The sequence below is a fragment of the Macaca thibetana genome, chromosome 18 (assembly GCF_024542745.1).
Source record: "Macaca thibetana thibetana isolate TM-01 chromosome 18, ASM2454274v1, whole genome shotgun sequence".
Classification (NCBI taxonomy): domain Eukaryota; kingdom Metazoa; phylum Chordata; class Mammalia; order Primates; family Cercopithecidae; genus Macaca; species Macaca thibetana.
In genome coordinates this window covers 21,909,669-21,928,431 of record NC_065595.1, presented here as the reverse complement: position 1 = coordinate 21,928,431, position 18,763 = coordinate 21,909,669, and the positions used below count along the sequence as shown (strand labels likewise).

At 41.5% G+C, this 18,763-nt stretch overlaps 1 protein-coding gene and 1 long non-coding RNA gene across 20 annotated transcripts in view; both read left to right on the top strand.

The window, feature by feature from the left end:
• The window catches only part of LOC126941446 (uncharacterized), a 30,289-nt gene extending 15,145 nt beyond the window's left edge, over nt 1-15,144 (top strand). Inside the window, exon 2 of the long non-coding RNA XR_007721304.1 lies at nt 3-15,144. This is a non-coding gene — a long non-coding RNA (uncharacterized LOC126941446). The remainder of the gene's footprint in view (nt 1-2) is intronic.
• NEDD4L (NEDD4 like E3 ubiquitin protein ligase) overlaps nt 1-18,763 on the top strand; it is a 369,323-nt gene that overhangs the window by 241,456 nt on the left and 109,104 nt on the right. The window lies entirely within an intron of this gene.

Below are 18,763 nucleotides of genomic sequence, written 5' to 3'. Positions count from 1 at the left end.
AGAAAGAGAAGAGCTCTTAGCCTAGACCTGCACCAAGATCCAGTACTTTTTAATCTGATTTAATAGGCAGATGATGAAGGACTTATTCCCAATAATAAAGAATGGTTCAGTAGGAGGTTGGTAGTCTTAATTGTCTTCCTTGTCAAATCCTAGTGAATTTCACATCAGATATTGTGTCCTGTGGGGCTCTGTCACCTTAGCACTTGGTAATAAGTTTTTTATGTAGTAGGTGCTCAGTAAATGGGTTGAGTTTCTATAATAATTTTATTTCTGTAGCATCTGATTTAACTAAGTTTGCTATAAAATGAAATCTGCTATTGCATTCAAAATCACAATAAGCAGTATCAATTGTAAATCATACCTACATATAGTTGACCCTTGAACAAAGTGGAGGCTGGGGTGTCAACACCCTAACACATAGTTGAAAATCTTTTGACTCCCCCACAATTTAACTAGTAGTAGCCTACTGTTGACAGAAGCCTTACTGATAACTTAAACAGTTGATTAGCACATATATTTTATGTTATAAAAATTGAAAACTGTATTCTCATAATAAAGCTAGAGAAAACATGTTTAAAATCATAAGGAAGAGAAAGTATATTTGCTATTTATTAAGTGGAAATGGATCATTGTAAAGTCTACATCCTCACTGTCCTCACACTGAGTAGGCTGAGCAGGAAGAGGAGGGGTTGATCTTGCTGTCACGGGTGGCAGAGGCAGAAGAAAATCCTCATATAATAAGTGAACTCATGCAGTTCAAACCCATCTTGTTCAAGGGTCAACTATACTTGAATGGATTTTTTTCCTTGTCGTGATTAACCACCCACACACATCTTACTAGACCAAAAAAGAAAATTTGACAAGCAAATAATCTCCCATTTCTTGGGTCATTTGAAGAGGTAACACGGGCCAGGTTATACGTCCTGAAGATGAGTGTGTGAAGTCCCCAGAGAGTCTGATACGAGGCCTTCTTGCAGGGAGTAGTGGTCTGGCTGCTGCATCAGCCTGCCCCTGACTCACCTGCACGTCTTGGGTGCTGCTGATGCCCAGGCTTCATGGCTGAGCACGGCACCCTTAGCATCCCTCACCCATTACCCCGCGGAGACTTGTGGGTTGGAGGCATTTCAGTTGGAGAAGGATGGAATGGCTGAGGGCAGGAAAACTTAACAAGCAGGAAGTCTGCACCCTGGCTGCACATGAAAATCCCCTGTGGGCATTGAAGGTAAGGGGAGCATTGAAGGTAGGGAGCGGTCAGGTCCCATTTCCTAAGCAGCTCTGCAGGCCCCTGAGCTTGGCAGTCATCTTTTTGGTGCCGTGTGAACTAGTGCCAGCAGGAACAACTGGATCGTTTAAGTCTTTGGCCTCTTCTCACACTTTAAACCAAATGGTTTATTAAATTCTCATTCAAGGTAATAGCAAAAAAAAAAAGAAAAAAAAACTGGTTTCATGTTTAGGTCTTATTTCATACATAAAGTACTCGATTTAATGTTAATTTTCTTTTTGGGTTTTTGTTGTTGTTGTTGTTGTTGTTGTTTTCCGAGACGGAGTCTCACTCTGTCACCCAGGCTAGAGTGCAGTGGCGCCATCTCAGCTCACTGCAACCTCTGCCTCCCAGGTTCAAGCGATTCTCCTGTCTTAGCCTCCTGAGTAGCTGGGATTACAGGCACCTGCCACCACACCCGGCTAATTTTTGTATTTTTGGTAGAGATGGGTTTTCACCATGTTGGCCAGGCTGGTCTTGAACTCCTGACCTCGGATAATCTGCCCACCTCGGCCTTTCAAAGTGCTGGGATTACAGGCGTGAGCCACCATGCCCAGCCCTAATGTTCATTTTCTGACAAATTCTATGAAACCTGGTGACTTAACTTTTCTGAATCTGTTTCCTTATTTGTAAAATGACAATACTTGCAATAGAGTTTATGTAAGGAATTAATGAGGGTAACTTTAAGATCTTCGTAAATGCTAATGTGTTTTACAATTGTGATCAGCTATAATATTATTATTATTATTATTATTATTAATAATAAAATGCTTACTAGGTGAAGTTAATAGCTCCCATCCATTCCCAGACTACTTAAGGAGGATTTTAAGCTGGAAACAGTGAAGGAAAGCCTCACGATGCACTGAGCAAAGCCTTCCATCTGAACTGGGCCTATTGCAGGGTCTGTAGCTGCTGGAATGCCTGTGTCCCTGGTTACGAGCTTTGATATAATCGTGCGAAGGCATTTTGGTGGAGTGGACCATGTCCTGCTGTTGTTCAAACATTTCTGTGTAGAGAGACTTTGTTTTTCCCTTGGGGAGTATATATATTTTAGTGCCAAGGCTCCGGGTTGGCTGTGCTACCCCTGGCTTTTCAGTGCCAGACATAGAGCCATGTCAGAAGGGGGACTGCGTGGCAGGTCTCAGGAAGAAGGGCCAAGGAAGAGGAGAAAAGGAATTTGGCTATGGATGGGGAATCCTGTGTATCTTGGCTTCTCTGAGCCAGCTGTGCCTCAGAACTTTGATTTGATCTTTGTACCCCATGGGTCGTGCCAGGTGAGGGGCACAATGGAGAAGAGAAAAAACAACGCTCTGCTGAAAACATAAGCAACAAATAAAATAGAGGATAGTAATCCTAGGATAATCCCCGAGGCAGCAGAGAAAGGCAGGCTCTGGCTTGTATGTCAGGAGCTCTCTTCCTGGGGGCTGGAGGGAGGGTATAGTCCCTCTATGAGAGCGTAGTGGGTTGTTTAGAGCCTGGTAGCGGTGAAAAGAAAAGTCCACCAGGCATCTTGTTCATGTGGTAAATCTTGACTTGTAATTGTGGCAGTCTCCCCAGGCCTCTCGGCAGCTAGGTGACAGTGGCGTGCTAGTTCATGGGTCACCTTCTCACCCTCTGGCTTGCTTCTCAGTGGGTATAAATGGTGTAATTAAAACCTGTGGTTTCAAACTTTGCTCCAAAATCTGTTTCTGGGGTTCCACAGATACTGACCTGAAATTTATTTTTATTATTTTTAACCAACTATGAAGATACTATACATTTAAAGATATAAAATGTTTCATATTAAAATAGCCTGTATGTTTTATGTTTTGAGATTCTGTTTATGCTGTTTTTTAAAGAAATGCATTGGCTTGTTCTGCTAGCTTATTTTTAACTACTTCTACATTGTTGTAATATCATAAAGGGTCGGACTGGCTAGGCTATGGTCAGAAATCACTTATCAGTGTTTTATATATGCCCAAGGGATTCCAACACAGGGTGTCCATGGTCCTCTTTGAGAAGACTTTGTCTAAAAGATATTGAATGATGCCTCATTAAAAACTGCCTCAGAAATATTTTCTCCTAGCTTGTTTTCTCCTTCCAGGTCATTATTTGAGAAATATCCAAGATTCCTTCTTTTTCACAATTAAAAAAAAAAATTGAAGCACGTCCATAATCCCATGTAGTTCTTCGATAGAATTAAAGTTCACATAGGCATAAGAAACTCAGGAGTCTTTCTCTCCTCCGGAAATGCATGCCTTTCACAGTCAATGGTGTACAGTGTGGTCGGCTCTGGAGTCGGGCTCTGACCCTTCAGCATGGCCCTCGCTATCTGAAGATGAGAAACCCTGGAAGCCCCTTGTCTCTTTTTCATCTTCCACGTCTGTCTGGTGGCCAGGCCCTGCCGCTCCTGCCTCTTCGCTGCCACGGCTGTGGCCAGCCTCTTATTCGGAGGAGTTTCCTACCTGGTTAGAGACTTAACCACCTCCAGACGGACCCCTTCTAATCCATTTCCCACATTATAACTCAAAAGTGTGACGTTTACAAATCTTATTCTCTCCTGTTCTGCCAACACCCCATACGGTCCTCCATTACCAATCAGGTGAATCGACTTGCATTTCCCAGCATGTCCCCACACCCACAAACACTCCATGATACCGGGCCCGTCCCTGCCTTTATTCCTTGTGGCCCCTCTGTGCAGGAGCCTTCAGCCCCTTCACTCTGCCCCGTTCCTACCGCCATCATTGTGCCATCTGTGTTTGCGTGTCTGTCTTCTCTGTCATATCTGTCTCAAACTAGGTTGAAAATTTTTTGAAGATGGAGATTTTCAGAATAAAATTGTTCACACAGTTATATATTTGATTATCTTTTTCTTTTTCTTTTTTTTTTTTTTTTTTTTTTTTTTTTTTTTTTTTTTTTTTTTTGAGATAGAGTCTCACTCTGTCGCCCAGGCTGGAGTGCAGTGGCGCAGTCTCGGCTCACTGCCACCTCTGTCTCCCAGGTTCAAGTGATTCCCCTGCCTCAGCCTCCCAAGTAGCCGGGATTACAGGTGTGTGCCAGCACACCCAGCTAATTTTTTTGTATTATAGTAGAGATGGAGTTTTGCTATGTTGGCCAGGCTGGTCTCAAACTCCTGGCCTCAAGTGATCTGCCCACTTTGGCCTCCCAAAGTGCTGGGATTACAACCATGAGCCACCGTGCCCAGCCGATTATACTTGTTTAATGCGTTAGTTAAGATGAGAGAGTCCAAAGTGATACAGCCCCCGCCCCCACAGAGCTTCCAGTCTAATGAGAGAGGCAGGTACTGAAAAGATAATGCACATAACAGAATGGACTGAACTAAGTAGTAGAAGTTCAGTTGAAGAGGAAGACACAAATGGATAAAAACTATGGATTCTCAGAATTGAGGATGCTGAAAGGCTGCATAGGATGAGAGGTGTGAACAAGGGTCCTGAAAAAGGCATAGGATTTATACTTGCAAAGAAGGACATTTCCAGCAAGAAGGCATAGAAATGAGAAAATCTCAGGAGAATAGGCCCGTCTTAGAAGTTCAGTACCCGATTGAGAGGAAAAGAAGTACCACTGGGGAAGTGTGTTTAAGCAGGTATGCAGATGTTCTTCCCGAGGCAGTGGTGTCAGTAGGATTTTTTGTTGAAGTGAGGTCTGGGATCTCTTTGTAAGCCGCCTGAGAGCTGGGACTTTGCATTGATCACCTTTTTGTTGCACATGCTCTGTGATGTAATTGGCACTGCATGATTTGACAAGAATGTGTTTTATGCTCTAAATCAGGAGTTAGCAAACTTTCTGTAAAGGGCCAGATAGTAAATATTTTGGCCTCTATTTAGTCCGTTCTGAATGTACGTTACACACAAGTTTCTAAAGTACATTCACAAATAAGCATTATACACTTAGTTGTAACATACACGGATGTTGAGCAGAGAAAAAGCTCTCTGATTTTTGTGGTTCCTGCTCTAAGCTAGGCTAGGTGATGGTGTCAGGGTTCCAACCCCTTCCATCCCTGAAGCACACTCAGCAAACCATCTAGTTTATAAGCCACACTGTGCTAGTAGGTACTGTATGTATTTTCTTGGGGGAGGGAGGGGTTATTTGTTTTGTTTTGGGGATGGGGTCTCACTATGTTTCCCAGGCTGGTCTCGAACTCCTGGGCTCACGTGATCCTTCTGCCTCGGCCTCCTGAGCAGCTACTGCACCTGGCTGCATCGCTTTCAAAGGCAAATGATGCATCTGGCCTTTCCCATTGCCTCCGAGTGTGTGGCCCATGCCACTGTCCAGTCCATGCCACTATCTGTGTGTTCCATGCCACTATCCACCTGTGTAGGGAAGAGAGCACCAGGGGCTGGCCTGGTTAGGAGAGCTTTCTGGGCAGGTGTTGAGGGAGGCACACTTGAGCTGGACTTTGAAAAAAAAAGAAAGGAGAGCCATGGAGCAGACTGGGTGAGGCTGGGTGCAAAGACCAGATGTGGCAGGGATTTAGGAGGCAGAGCGAGCGCAAGCCTGGGCGTATTGGGCAGTTCTGTAGACTTGTTGGTTGTGCAGTGGATTCATGGAGCCTGTCAAGGAAGCTACCTGTGTGCTTCTACTAGGAAAGCACCGCCACAGAGAGAAGATGAGGGGCAGGGAAGCAGTATTGTGGGGAATTCAGAGAGAGGGCTGAATCTGAGAAGCATTATTTTAAAATTATGTTAAAAACATTTTTTCTGCTGTTTCCAACCATCATTACTATGTTCATTGTGGAAATATTAAGAAAGTCAGTATGGCATATAGTCGCATAACCAAGAAATTCATTCATTGTGACCTATTTGAGGGTCATTTAAAAATGACCGATGTAATTTAAAAGATTAATCAACAAAATGACTTATTTTATAATTAATTACTTTCCACTAATGTGACATTTCTCAAACTCTGCTGTATTTCCTTTTCTTCTTTTGTTTCCTGAGACAGATCTCACTCTGTTGTCCAGGCTGGAGTACAGTGGCGTGCGATCATGGCTCACTGCAGCCTTGAACCTCTGGGCTCAAGCGATCCTCCCGCCTCAGCCTCCTGAGTAGCTTGGACTACAGGCATGCACCATCATACCCAGCTAATCTTTTATTTTTTGTACATAAGGTGTCTCACTATGTTGCCCAAGCAGGTCTTGAACTCCTGAGCTCAAGCAGTCATCCCGCCCTGGCTTCCCAAACTGCTGAGATTACAAGTGTGAGCCACTGTGCCCAGCCTATATTTTCAAGTCTCTCTCTCTCTTTTTTTTTTTTTTTTTTTTTTTTAAACTGGAAAGGATAGCTGAGATGGAAATAGAAGACTTCCAACAGAATACCTTAGCTTTACTGTGTAGTACAGGATGTAAAAACCTGTTGAAGTGGGTGGCCTTTTGTTATCGTTCTGTGTCTTTCTGCCCACCCTTTGGCACAGTTCTCACCATATTTTCTGTCAACTGCTACCACATGGTCCCCTTCTTTATGTTATAAAGTCTCTTAATTATTAGGTAATTATTTATTGTCCTAGCTCTCCACACCTACCAAACAATATTAACAAAAGCACGGTATTACAAACGAGTCAATAACAACTTCCCAAACCTTGTGGCAGCTGTTTTGGAGGAAAAATAAAAGAAAAGAAAAAAAAACTGCCCTTTTTTTTTTTCTTAAGGCATTACATCTGGTTGATCAGAACAGTTTTAAAACTATAAAATGTTGGCCAGGCGCGGTGGCTCATGCCTGTAATCCCAGGACTTTGGGAGGCCGAGGCAGGGGATCAAGAGGTCAGAAGATCGAGACCATCCTGGCTAACACTCTAAAATCCCATTTCTACTAAAAATACAAAAAATTAGCCGGGCGTGGTGGCGGGCGCCTGTAGTCCCAGCTACTCAGGAGGCTGAAGCAGGAGAATGGCGTGAACCCTGGAGGCAGAGCTTGTAGTGAGCTGAGATGGCACCACTGCACTCCAGCCTGGGCGACAGCGAGATTCCATCTCAAAAAAACAGAAAAAAAACTATAAAATGTTTAATAAACATTTTTAAATTAAAAGGTAAGATTGTATCTAGTTATTTATACAGTTATTTTTAAAAGTCAGGCTGGCAAAGGTCTCTCTGAATTTCACAAAATATCCGCGTGAGTGGTGCATAGTTTGTGCTGGCTTATTTCCATTTGTTCGTTGTGTTTATGGTAATCAGGAGCGTTTTCTAATTTGGTTAAAATGCTGTCATTAGCTGGTAAATGTAGTCCTGTCACCTCAAAGGAGGGACAAGAAGGAGCTCTTTCTAGAAAGCGAGGGATCGAATGACTCCTCATCCTCATATCTACTTCTCTATCTGATTTGAAGACACCGCTGAAATTTATACTGCGAGCAGTTTAAATAAATGTAGTAATTGATTGCAAAACGTGTTTGTAATGTCAGTGACTGAAATTAAATAAAAGATAAGTCAGTACCTTTTGGATCAATCCAGTTGACCTAAAAATAAAAAGTAGGCACCCACTGAACAGTTGAGTAAATGAACAAATGAATTTTGGCTTATGTCAGTGAGTTGGCCTGACTGGGCCTTGATCTACATGGCTTCTCTTGCACGTTTTGTTGCCCCAGCTGAGTTCGCGTGTTTTCAGTAAGCAGGGTAAATTAGCGGTATGGATGGGTATAACATTCTACATTTAATTTTGTTACTCTATATGAGCTCATGAAATGGACTTCCCTTTCCTAATAACATAGAGAAAAGAAAAACCTAAGGAAATATAGAGAACACATTCAATTTGGGAAATTCCCGTCTGTATCAGTCAAGGATAGGCTAGATCATATTGATCATGCTGCATAACAAACCACATCAGTGAATTCGCCCACAAAGGGTGATTTTCTTACTCACAATACACAAACAATGTGTGTCAGCAAGAGAGCAGAATTCTCTGTCGTCACCAAGAGTCCCCAGGATGATGACAGCTAATCCCATTGTGCCTTCACCATCACTGCCATAGGTCAAAGGAATGTGGTAAATTGCACACTGCCTTATTTATTTATTTATTTACTTAGAGACAGGGTCTCGCTCTGTCACCCAGGCTGGAGTGCAGCAGCACGATCTCGGCTCACTGCAACCTCCACCTTCCGGGTTTAAGCAATTCTCATGCCTCAGCCTCCTGAGTAGCTGGGACTACAGGTGCGTGCCACCATGCCCAGGTAATTTCTGTATTTTTAGTAGAGACAGGGTTTCACCATGTTGGTCAGGCTGGTCTCAAGCTCCTGACCTCAGGTGATCCACCCACCTCGGCCTCCCAAAGTACTGGAATTACAGGTGTGAGCCACCGTGCCCAGCCCATACACTGCCCTTTAAAGCCTGTGTTCGAAAGTGGCACACATCACTGCCACTCATATTTTACTGGACAAAGCAAGTCACGTGGCCATGCCATTTCAGATTGGGAAGTAGATTTTTACCATTACCCAGAGGAGGAGAGAGATGCAATATTTGAGAACAGCACTAAAGACTACAGTATGATCCCTTAGTCCACCTTAATGATCCTGAGGCTTTGGGGCAATTAAAAAATCCTTACTCTTAAAAAAAGTCAAGCAGTAAGTCCTGAAGCCAGCTGCTGATGGTACACAACATACCCTTGTCTTGTGAGAAATCCCTTTTGAAAAGGTAACTTACCTGGCCACCCCATTATTGCTCATTGCTACAGGTTGAATTGTGTCCCCCAAAAAAGATATGAAATCCTATCAGTACCTCTGAATGTGCACTTATTTGAAAATAGGGTCTTTGCAGACCCTCTTGCAGATGGAGTCAAGTTAAGATGAGGTCATGAGGCCGGCCGCGGTGGCTCAACGCCTGTAATCCCAGCACTTTGGGAGGCCCAGGTGGGCGGATCACGAGGTCAGGAGATCGAGACCATCCTGGCTAACACGGTGAAACCCCATCTCTACTAAAAATACAAAAAATTAGCCGGTCATGTTGGCGGACGCCTATAGTCCCAGCTACTCAGGAGGCTGAGGCAGGAGAATGACGTGAACCCAGGAGGTGGAGCTTGCAGTGAGCCGAGATTGTGCCACTGCACTCCCACCTGGGCGACAGAGCAAGACTCCGTCTCAAAAAAAAAAAAAAAAAAAAGAGGTCATGAATGTGGACCCTAATCTGACTGGTAGCCATATAAAAAAGGGAAGATTTAGACTCACAGACAGACATGCACACCGGGGGAATGCCATGGAAAGATGAAGGCAGAGATCAGGCGATGCTTCTACAAGGCAGGGAACTCCAAAGATTGCCAGCAATCCTCCAGAAGGCAGGGGAGACCATGGAATCTCCCTGCCCGTATCTTGATCTTGGACTTCCAGCCTCCAGAACTTTAAACAATTAATTTCCATTGTTTGAGCTACTCAAGTTTGTGGTACTTTGTTACAGCAGCCTTAGCAAACTAATATGCTAATCATATGTATTTTTATCATCTTCTTTGGGCCTAGCAAGGAGAACCACTTGGGAAATTGAAATGAGGACCCTCTCGGGAAAGTTTGATGAAATCCTGGCCAACATGATGTCTAATGCTGATTGCAGTGAAATTGAGTACTGTTGTTGATTTTTTTTTCCTCGAAGTAGCTTTTGAAAGTGAAGAGTAAAATGTGTTAGTGGGAGCTCAATATTAGCAAGAAGAGAAATAAGGGACTGTGCTAGCAAAATGAATAATCTGTCTTTATTATACTGTCGCAGGTGGTTATCAAGATACACTTTCTGTGAGACAGAAAGCTTTTTGGGGTGGAGTTGCTTTTGATGGTGGTAGCAGAGAGGGAGTTATACGAATAGAAGTGCTGGTAACTTCTGGTAATATCTTCATTGCACATGGGTACACCCAGTCTTATGGGCAACCTGATTTTATGTCATCTTGTTCTTTTCAGTAAATGTTGTATATCAAATATTCAATGTTCTTTGAAAAACTTTTTAGAAAATTGACGTTTGCAGACCGAAGCGTATTGAATCACGTATCTGGATATTTTGTTTGATTATAAACCCATTTTTACACCATGGCCATAGAGAATGGTGCCATAGGTACTATCAGGAGTGATGTCATTAACCCCACAGGGCTATATGGAAAGCGGGTGGCTGGGACTGCTGTATGGTTGGCACTAGGCAGTGTGGCACACGGGCCAGCTCCTGTACTTTCCTGTTTGTGGCTCACGTGGGGCACTCCTGCTCTCCCCGTCCTCATCCATGATACATACTCTCTCTCATCTACATGCTCATAAATTTCAGCAGCAAGAACTGCATGATTTTTAAAATTCTGAGTAGATGCTTCCAGCAGAGGGTTTCCTGATTGATCACTGCCAGAGAAGGAGGTGCTAAATAGTTACCAAGTTACATGCTTTTTTCCCCGAATGAAGTACTTCCCCCTGCTGCTGCTTGTAAAGCCAGATTGTGTGTGTGCTCAGAACCCACATCTGGTGCCGGAAGCCTGAGGACTAGTGAGTGGTCATGTGGTTTATGGCCCCTATAAAAGGACCCATTCTGAAAGTCTACAAGAAGCTAACTCCACGATGAGATGATTGTGTGTGTGTGTGTGTGTGTGTGTGTGTGTGTGTGTGTGTGTGTGTGTGTGTGTGTGTTTGAGATAAGGTCTTGCTCTGTTGCCCAGGCTGGAGTGCAGTAGTGTGATCTTGGCTCACTGCAACCTCCACCTCCCAGGTTCAAGTGATTCTCCTGCCTCAGCCTCCCGAGTAGCTGGGATTACAGGCATGTGCCACCATACTTGGCTAATTTTTGTATTTTTAGTAGAGACGGGGTTTCACCATGTTGGCCAGGCTGGTCTCGTACCCCTGACTTCGAATGATCTACCGGCCTTGGGTTCCCAGATTGCTGGGATTACAGACATGAGCCACCACACCTGGCCTACAGGTGTGTTTTGAAACATGCTGAATCCATATGAATCTAATGTATTCTGGATACTATTTTATGCCTAGTTTGGGTGTGCCGTGAAATTTAAAACTTCAAAGTTGTAGAATTCCTATTCAAGTCCAGACATGTTCTAATGGTGTCTTGGCTTTCTTTGTATGTGTGAGGAGTTATATTTATTTATTTATTTATTTATTTTACTGCACCTTAAAAAAAAAAAAAAAAAAAGCAAGTAGCACCTGATTAATGTTTGTATGATCATCACAGTAAGTGTTTTTATTAAAGTTAGCAAATTCTGGTTAGATACATGTACTGTCCGGAAGTCCTGTGCTGTCCAAATTGTTGAGATACTTTACATGTCCAGATTGAGGAAATACTTTAGACTTTATTTCTAACCACCAAAGAGGTGAATATATAGCAAGTATAACTTTTTGAAAAATTTTCTGTTCCAGAGGTGAAATAAATGCTACAAGTTGGTTCATCTTTTGCTAAAGAGTGGGTAATAACAGAAGTTAAACTCTGAAGAGAGGATTGTAGGCAAACATAATTATCCTGCTATTTGAAACTTAATTGCAAAATATCTTAAGGCTGTGATGTTACAGAACTCACTTTAAAGATTTAGTTTGAGATTTGAAGTGGCAAAATGATAGTTGAAAGAATCAGTGAGCCATTTCTTTGTAATTTTAGTTCATCTTTTATAGTTTTTATAGCTAAAATGAAAATTGGTCTGCAAATTGGTCTCCGGCTAGGGGTTTTTTTTTTTGTTTTTTGTTTTTTTTCCTTAGAGGCAAAGTCTGGCTCTATCACCCATGCTGGAGTGCAGTAGCGCATTCTCAGCTCACTGCAGCCTCCACCTCCCAGCCTCAAGCCATCCTCCCACCTCAGCCTCGTGAGTCGCTGGGACTACAGGTGTGCACCACCATGCCCAGCTAATTTTTGTATTTTTTTGTAGAGATGGGGTTTTGCCATATTGCTCAGGCTGGTCTTGAACTCCTGAACTCAAGTGATCTGCCTGCGTCTGCCTCCCAAAATGCTGGAATTGCAGGTGTGAGCCATCATGCCCAGCTTGGTAGTTCTCAACACAAAAACTCAGCTTCTGGATTAATGGGGTCTTTCTCTATCACTGACTTAATCAGGGAATTGTGATTTTGGTTGCTTAGGGGGAGGGAAAGTGAAAAAATTTAATTCAAGGATTCTAAAATCTGCTTTGAGAAATAAAGAACTTGCTCGTCTTACATTGTTGCGTCGTTTTCTTAGGATGTCATCGCATTGCTTGGAATTTAATATTTAAAGAGTTCTCACGTGCTTCTTTTTGCAGATATAATGGTTGGCACCAAACAGGTGTGTGTATTACCAACCCTTCAGAATCATCCTCTTCCCTTATGGGGAGCTTGGATTATTACTTCTGGCATCACTTTCTTGGTTTCCACTGAGGCTGTGCCTCTGCCTCACATCTTAAGAGGATTAATAGGGATTATTTTCCTTTAAGTAGATGACTACTTGCTTATACTGCTGACTTGAGTTTTTGTTTTTTCCTTGTTTATTCCCATCGTGTCATCACCCAGTGGAGCTATCTCCCAGTTTCTAAATTACTTTTCCCCAGGAGCACGCTCACAGGTGATGCGTGTCACTGCTGCAATCATGAAAACGACAGCAGCTTTAGAGCTGAAGGCATCATCTGCTCTAGATACTAACTCAGAGAAATGTGCGTTGTTCCTGAAGTTTTTCCTTGTGTATAACTTTTTATTTCACTTTGGTTTAGAAATTGTGTAAATTGGTCTGGATAGCAGTATGGTGAGGAAAACTAAATAGAAAATGTAAGCCGCTAGAAATACCATTTTGGATACAATGGATTCCAGCTTCATGTGACACACAGTGCATTTCATATAGAAGTCATGAACACTTAAATATTTGAAATATCATTATATGTGTCTGGCTTTGCCAGTGTCTGTGATGGGGAATTTAAGTTGGAAAGATGGCCTCTTGCACTCAAGAAATATACATGCTGTTTGACAAGGTAAGTGTGGCCAGGTGCAGTGGCTCATGCCTGTAATCTCAGCACTTTGGGAGGCCAAGGTGGGGCAATCACTTGAGCCCAGGAGTTCAAGAGTAGCCTTGGCAAAATGGTGGAACCCCATGTCTACAAAAAAAAAAAAAAAAAAAGCAAAAATTAGCCAAGCACGATGGCACAAACCTGTACTTCCAGCTTCTCAGGAGGCTGAGGCAGGAGAATCGCCTGAGCCCAGAAGGTTGAGGCTACAATGAGCCAGGATCATGCCACAGCACCTCAGTGTGAATAACAGACTGAGTTCCTGTCTCAAAAATCAAAAAACAAAGTGAATCTTCATTTTTTGAATTCTATGGATATGAAGGCTAATATATGTGTACTCCCGTGTTAAAAAGTTACATGTGAAGTGTGTTGAAAACAACATGTGAAGACATGTCCTATTAATATTTTGCATTAGCAATGAGAGTAAATGTTGCTCTCAAATCTAGTCCAAACTCTGTTGCTTGCTTAAATAATGGGGGGTGGGAAGCTAAAACCTAACAAAAGCATAATAAATTATCAGTGACCTATATATAGTTAACCTGACAGCTATACATTTGGATTTTTGAGTTTGCACTGATTTAATTTTTCCTTTAAGTCTGTGAAAGTTTCCTTAGAATGTGACCATAGCAAAATTCCTCTGTAAATCTTGGTCATATGTAGAAATGTCTTAAAAGTATAATATCCTTGTATGGTTTGCCATACAAGATGTTTTAATCTCCGTAGGTAGCTTTCTTTCAATTAATTTGTTGGTCTTATGCAGAAGTCCTAAAGGCCAAGTGTGTTGGCTTCTCATGACTGTAATCTCAGCACTTTGGGAGGCCAAGGTGGGCAGATCACTTCAGGTCAGGAGTTCAAGACCAGCCTGGCCAGTATGGTGAAACCTAATCTCTATTAAAAATATAAAAATTAGCCAGGTATTATGGCAAACGCCTGTAATCCCAGCTACTCGGGAGGCTGAGGCAGGAGAATTGCTTGAACCAGGGAGGCAGAAGTTGCAGTGAGCTGAGATCGCACCACTGCACTCTGGACTAGATGATAGAATGAGACTCCATCTCTGAATGAATGAATGAATGAATGAGAGAGAGAAAGAAAGAAGTCTTAGAGAAATCTTAAGAGGATGATTACTTGGGTAATTAATTTTTAGTTAGCTGAGTTTTTTACTAACTTCAATTCTTACTCTTACTGTATTGGATAACTCCATTTAAGGTACCTAAAATTTCTTTAGGTTTATCTTAATTTCATAATGATCTTAATAGTGCTTCTTGTTTTTGCCCATCTTATTCTGTGCTCCTTAACTCTCCAGTTTTGCTGTGATCACATTATTGTTTTAAGACATGGTGGAGTCATCTTGGTGAACTCCAAGTTTCTTTCTTATAACTGGAGACATGTTTCTGTTTTTGTATTCCACTACACATTTGGAAAAAGTAAGTCTGCAAGTGGAAAGGGTGTTTGTGAAGATACCTAGTAATTTCCTGGGTTTTTTCTTGCTTTTGTGTCGTGTTCACGCATTCTACCTAGTATTATGTATTGAAGGTAACAGACAATAATACTTGTTGGCTGAATGAATGTGTTAAATTTGCCCTAAGGTACTTAACAGAAAAACCCAAACTTTATTGTTATTTGTTCCAGGAAAAATGGCCTTTTAAGTTTCAAGTTTTTTTGTGAATACCTAAATTTTGCCATGTTATAGAAATTAATATAAGTTGGAACGGGCGCGGTGGATCATGAGGTCAGGAGACCGTCCTGGCTAATATGGTGAAACCCTGTCTCTACTAAAAATACAAAAAAAAAACATTAGCCAGGCATGGTGGCAGGCGCCTGTAGTCCCAGCTACTCGGGAGGCTGAGGCAGGAGAATGGTGTAAACCCGGGAGGCAGAGCTTGCAGTGAGCCGAGATCGCGCCACTGCACTCCAGCCTGGATGACAGAGCAAGTCTCCAAAATAAAAAAAAAAAAAAAAAAAAAAAAAAAAAAAAAACACAAACACACACAAGAAAAAAGAAATTAATATAAATTATTCTGTTATTTTGTTTTGTTTTCCAGGAAGGTCAGGAGTTGACATCCTTAGCTAGTACTGTTTACTCTTCTAAATTGTCTATTAGGACAGGTTGGAAAACACACAAAAATCTACCATGCAAAATGTATATCCTTTCTTTTCTGGATTTTTCTTCCATTGAGGTTTTTCCCATGCCTTCAGTCAGGACTTTCCCTCAGACCGGGCTCTGGTACTACTCTATTCTAATAGAAAGCAATAGATAACAGAGATTATTTATAAAATCTATAGGATGAATGATCAGCTCTCATGCACTTAAACTAGCTCTTTCTAACTTGAATCTGGGAGAAATTCTAGACTAGTCCAGTGACTAAAACTGGCATTCTCACTCCTAGAACACAGATGTTGATATAACCACCAAACGGGTTTTTCCTGCCCATAGCACAAATAAAGACCATGGTATTGCAGTAAAGAAAGTTTAATCGACCTGAGGCTGGCCATGCCATGCGGGAGTGGGCATTATTATCAAATCAATCTCCTTGAAGGCTCGTAGATGAGAGGTTTTTCAAAGGCAGATTGGGAGAAGGGATGGGGATGGCTAGAAATGAGTGCTTGCTGCTGATTGGTTGGGGCAGAGAAGAAATCATAAGGAGTCTAAGCCGTCTTCCTGAGTGGAGTTGCTTCAGGGTGGGGCCACAGGAGTGGGGTTGGCAGGACCAGGTGGAGCCATGGGTGTCAAACATGCGAAAAATCTGAAAAGATATCTCAAGAGGCCAGTCTATCATAGTGATGTTATCTGTAGGACGTATCTTGTGACTAGTCTACACGTTAGCAGAATTCAGATTCCTCTCCTACCCCTAGCCTGATGCCCTTTAATTAGCTATACAAAGGCTGCTGAGTTTTGGGTTAGGCTTATTATCATTTAAACTATGAACTAAATTTAAACTATGGTGTTAAACTATAAACACCAAAGCTAGCCCAGCCCAAGCCCAGGAATAATCAAGGCAGCTTGAAAGCTAAAAGCAAGAGGAGACTGGGTTAGATCAGCTCACTGTTATAATTTTTGCAAAGGTGGTTTTATTGAAACCTGTTCTTTTTTGAAAGCTGGCTCTTTCTAACATTCAGATGCTTTTAATCAACCTGTTTTATGGAAGCAGGATATTGAAATTAAAGTAAATATTAGATGAACTTTATAGCCAGTTGTTTTCCTCATTCTTCAACTCTTTACCCTACAAATCTTATTTAAACAACATGTTCAGTAAGCTGTTATCTTGCTTACACAATGAATTGAACATTATGTTCTAAGGTACAGTTTGCTCACCTATGAAAAGAATTTAACCTCTTTTCTAAGTGGCTATACACAATTTTCATACCTTAAGTTCTTATTTAGACACACTTCAGAATATTAGAGCATTTTGCAAATAGATACACATTCTTACCTAATGTCAGTGTTTATAGACAGACACTCACCATGGGTGTATTTAAGTCTAGGGTGGTAAGGAATATAAATGTAATTTATTAAAAACCTGAACATAGCCAACTGTGAATTATTTGTGTTAATGTAAACGTCAAATGAGCACTGCAAACATCTGATGTTTGAATATTTGCCTGTAGAAGTACAGTGCTGTGTTCTATAGAATATAAGTAGATGCCACCCCAGTCCTCAGAGTTTCAGTGAGGTCATCATTGTATCAGTAAAGGTGCCAATTTAAGATGCTAACTTGACACTGGAAAAAATTTGCTATCCTATTCTGAAAGATGAGTCTTATATAAAGTGTTTTTTAAATACTTTATTGAAACTGCCGTGTTCTTTTCAATTTTGGTAGCTCCCCTGCATTTAATGTAGTCATAAGCTTCTATATTAATGGGTGTTTTGAGGGCATCCTGTGAAGACAATAAATTATATTATACTTATCTAGTCTGCAGTCTTTATCATGTTGATAAAATGGCCTTTACCAGTACAAAAACTGTTTCAGAATGTGTAAGTCTGTCTCAGCTGACTGAGGGCTTCATCGTTTTCATGATAATCCCGGCAGCTTGAAATGTCAAACTGATAGCTGATCCATAGCACACAGTAGTGCTAATTGAGATAGGTTGGTGTGGAAAATTGAACTGAATTGAATATTAAACACCAGTAAGTGCTATGCTAGGTATTGGGACCGCAGTGATGAAGATGACATTGTCCTGACCCAGGAGGCGCTCCTTATGTGCATAAACTGCATTTGGAAATTTTCATGATTTGAGAGTCATCTATGGTGACCAGTAGAGATTTTCCCAGAAGGCCAGGGATATATGGGGACATTTGATTGTTCTTTGACCATAATAATATAACCTTTTCCTTTGCCCAGAATGAACAACTGCAGGGTAACATTTACACAAAAGGAATTTAGTGTGCTTAGAGTGTTGATAATACTTGAGAAACTAGGAGAGCTGTTTTAAAGCACTTCTTTCTTTTTCTTTATTTTATTTATTTGTTTATTTATTTATTTATTTATTTATTTTTGCTGGGCTCTTAGAATTTGGCATTGTTCAACTTTAACTTTGTCCTCATTTAACTTTATCCTGCTAAGGAGCTAAAAGGTCCATATGATCAAAAAGGCAGCTCTCAACCTAGCATGAAATTCCAGGCTCATTCATTTCTGTTTACCTGCTGCCAAATAATTCAGACAACTGCATGCTTGCTTTACAGATGAATAGAGGACAGCATGTTGTTCAGTAATTGCAGTTTAAATAGGATATGTAAGATAAATGCCCAAGAAGAAAGCTAGAGGAGCATACCACTTCTCTTCTAGTGTAGGCCTCCTGCCCATGGAGTCCGTAGAGTAGAATTATGTTGCATGCGCTAGAGACCAGCCTCCCTCAGGATCACGAGTTCACCTCTGCACCACAGCTCTGGGCAGCGTGGAATTAGACAAATTAAAGTAGTTAAGTTCTGACTTTATGGAGCAGAATCTAAACTTTTGTTCATACTGCTTTTGTGTTCTTGGGCCATCTGAAAACCTTTTCTGTGTAAATATTTCTGCAATATGCGGTCTTACAGAGGTCTTGTCATGCATATTTCCCTTTGCTTCCTTCTGTGTCATGTTTTTTCAAGAACAAAACATTCAGCTTTAGAGACAATGCAGTCATTGTGTTGTGGCTTTAATTCAGGTCATTGTCCTTTTGTGAGCTGCGTGTGTGCGCGTTGTGCGCGTGCCTGTGTGTTTTGCTTGGAGGAATAGTGAGTAAGAGAGCAGAGTCCATTTGCTTTTTCTAACAGAGGTTGGGGCAGATTCTCTCACAACCGTTAAAGAAAAAAGTAAGATACCAGCGATAATGATAATCAGTCATGCATATGTAATCGTGTGTAGTTCATACTTCAAATTCGTATACAGCTGAGCACGATCTTGAATGTTACAGGAAACAAGCTTTAAAGTCAAGTAACAGTAGAACTTTGCTAATTCATGCCTGACTAATTTGCCCACCCAGTAATTCCCACTGAAATTTTGCCATTCCTCTACCAACTTTCAGAAAAAATTTGATAGCAGGCTGTGGAGAAGTCTCATGTTACTTCTATGTCAAGGTATAAACAAAAAAGAGCACAAATACCTCCATTAGACCACATGAAGTG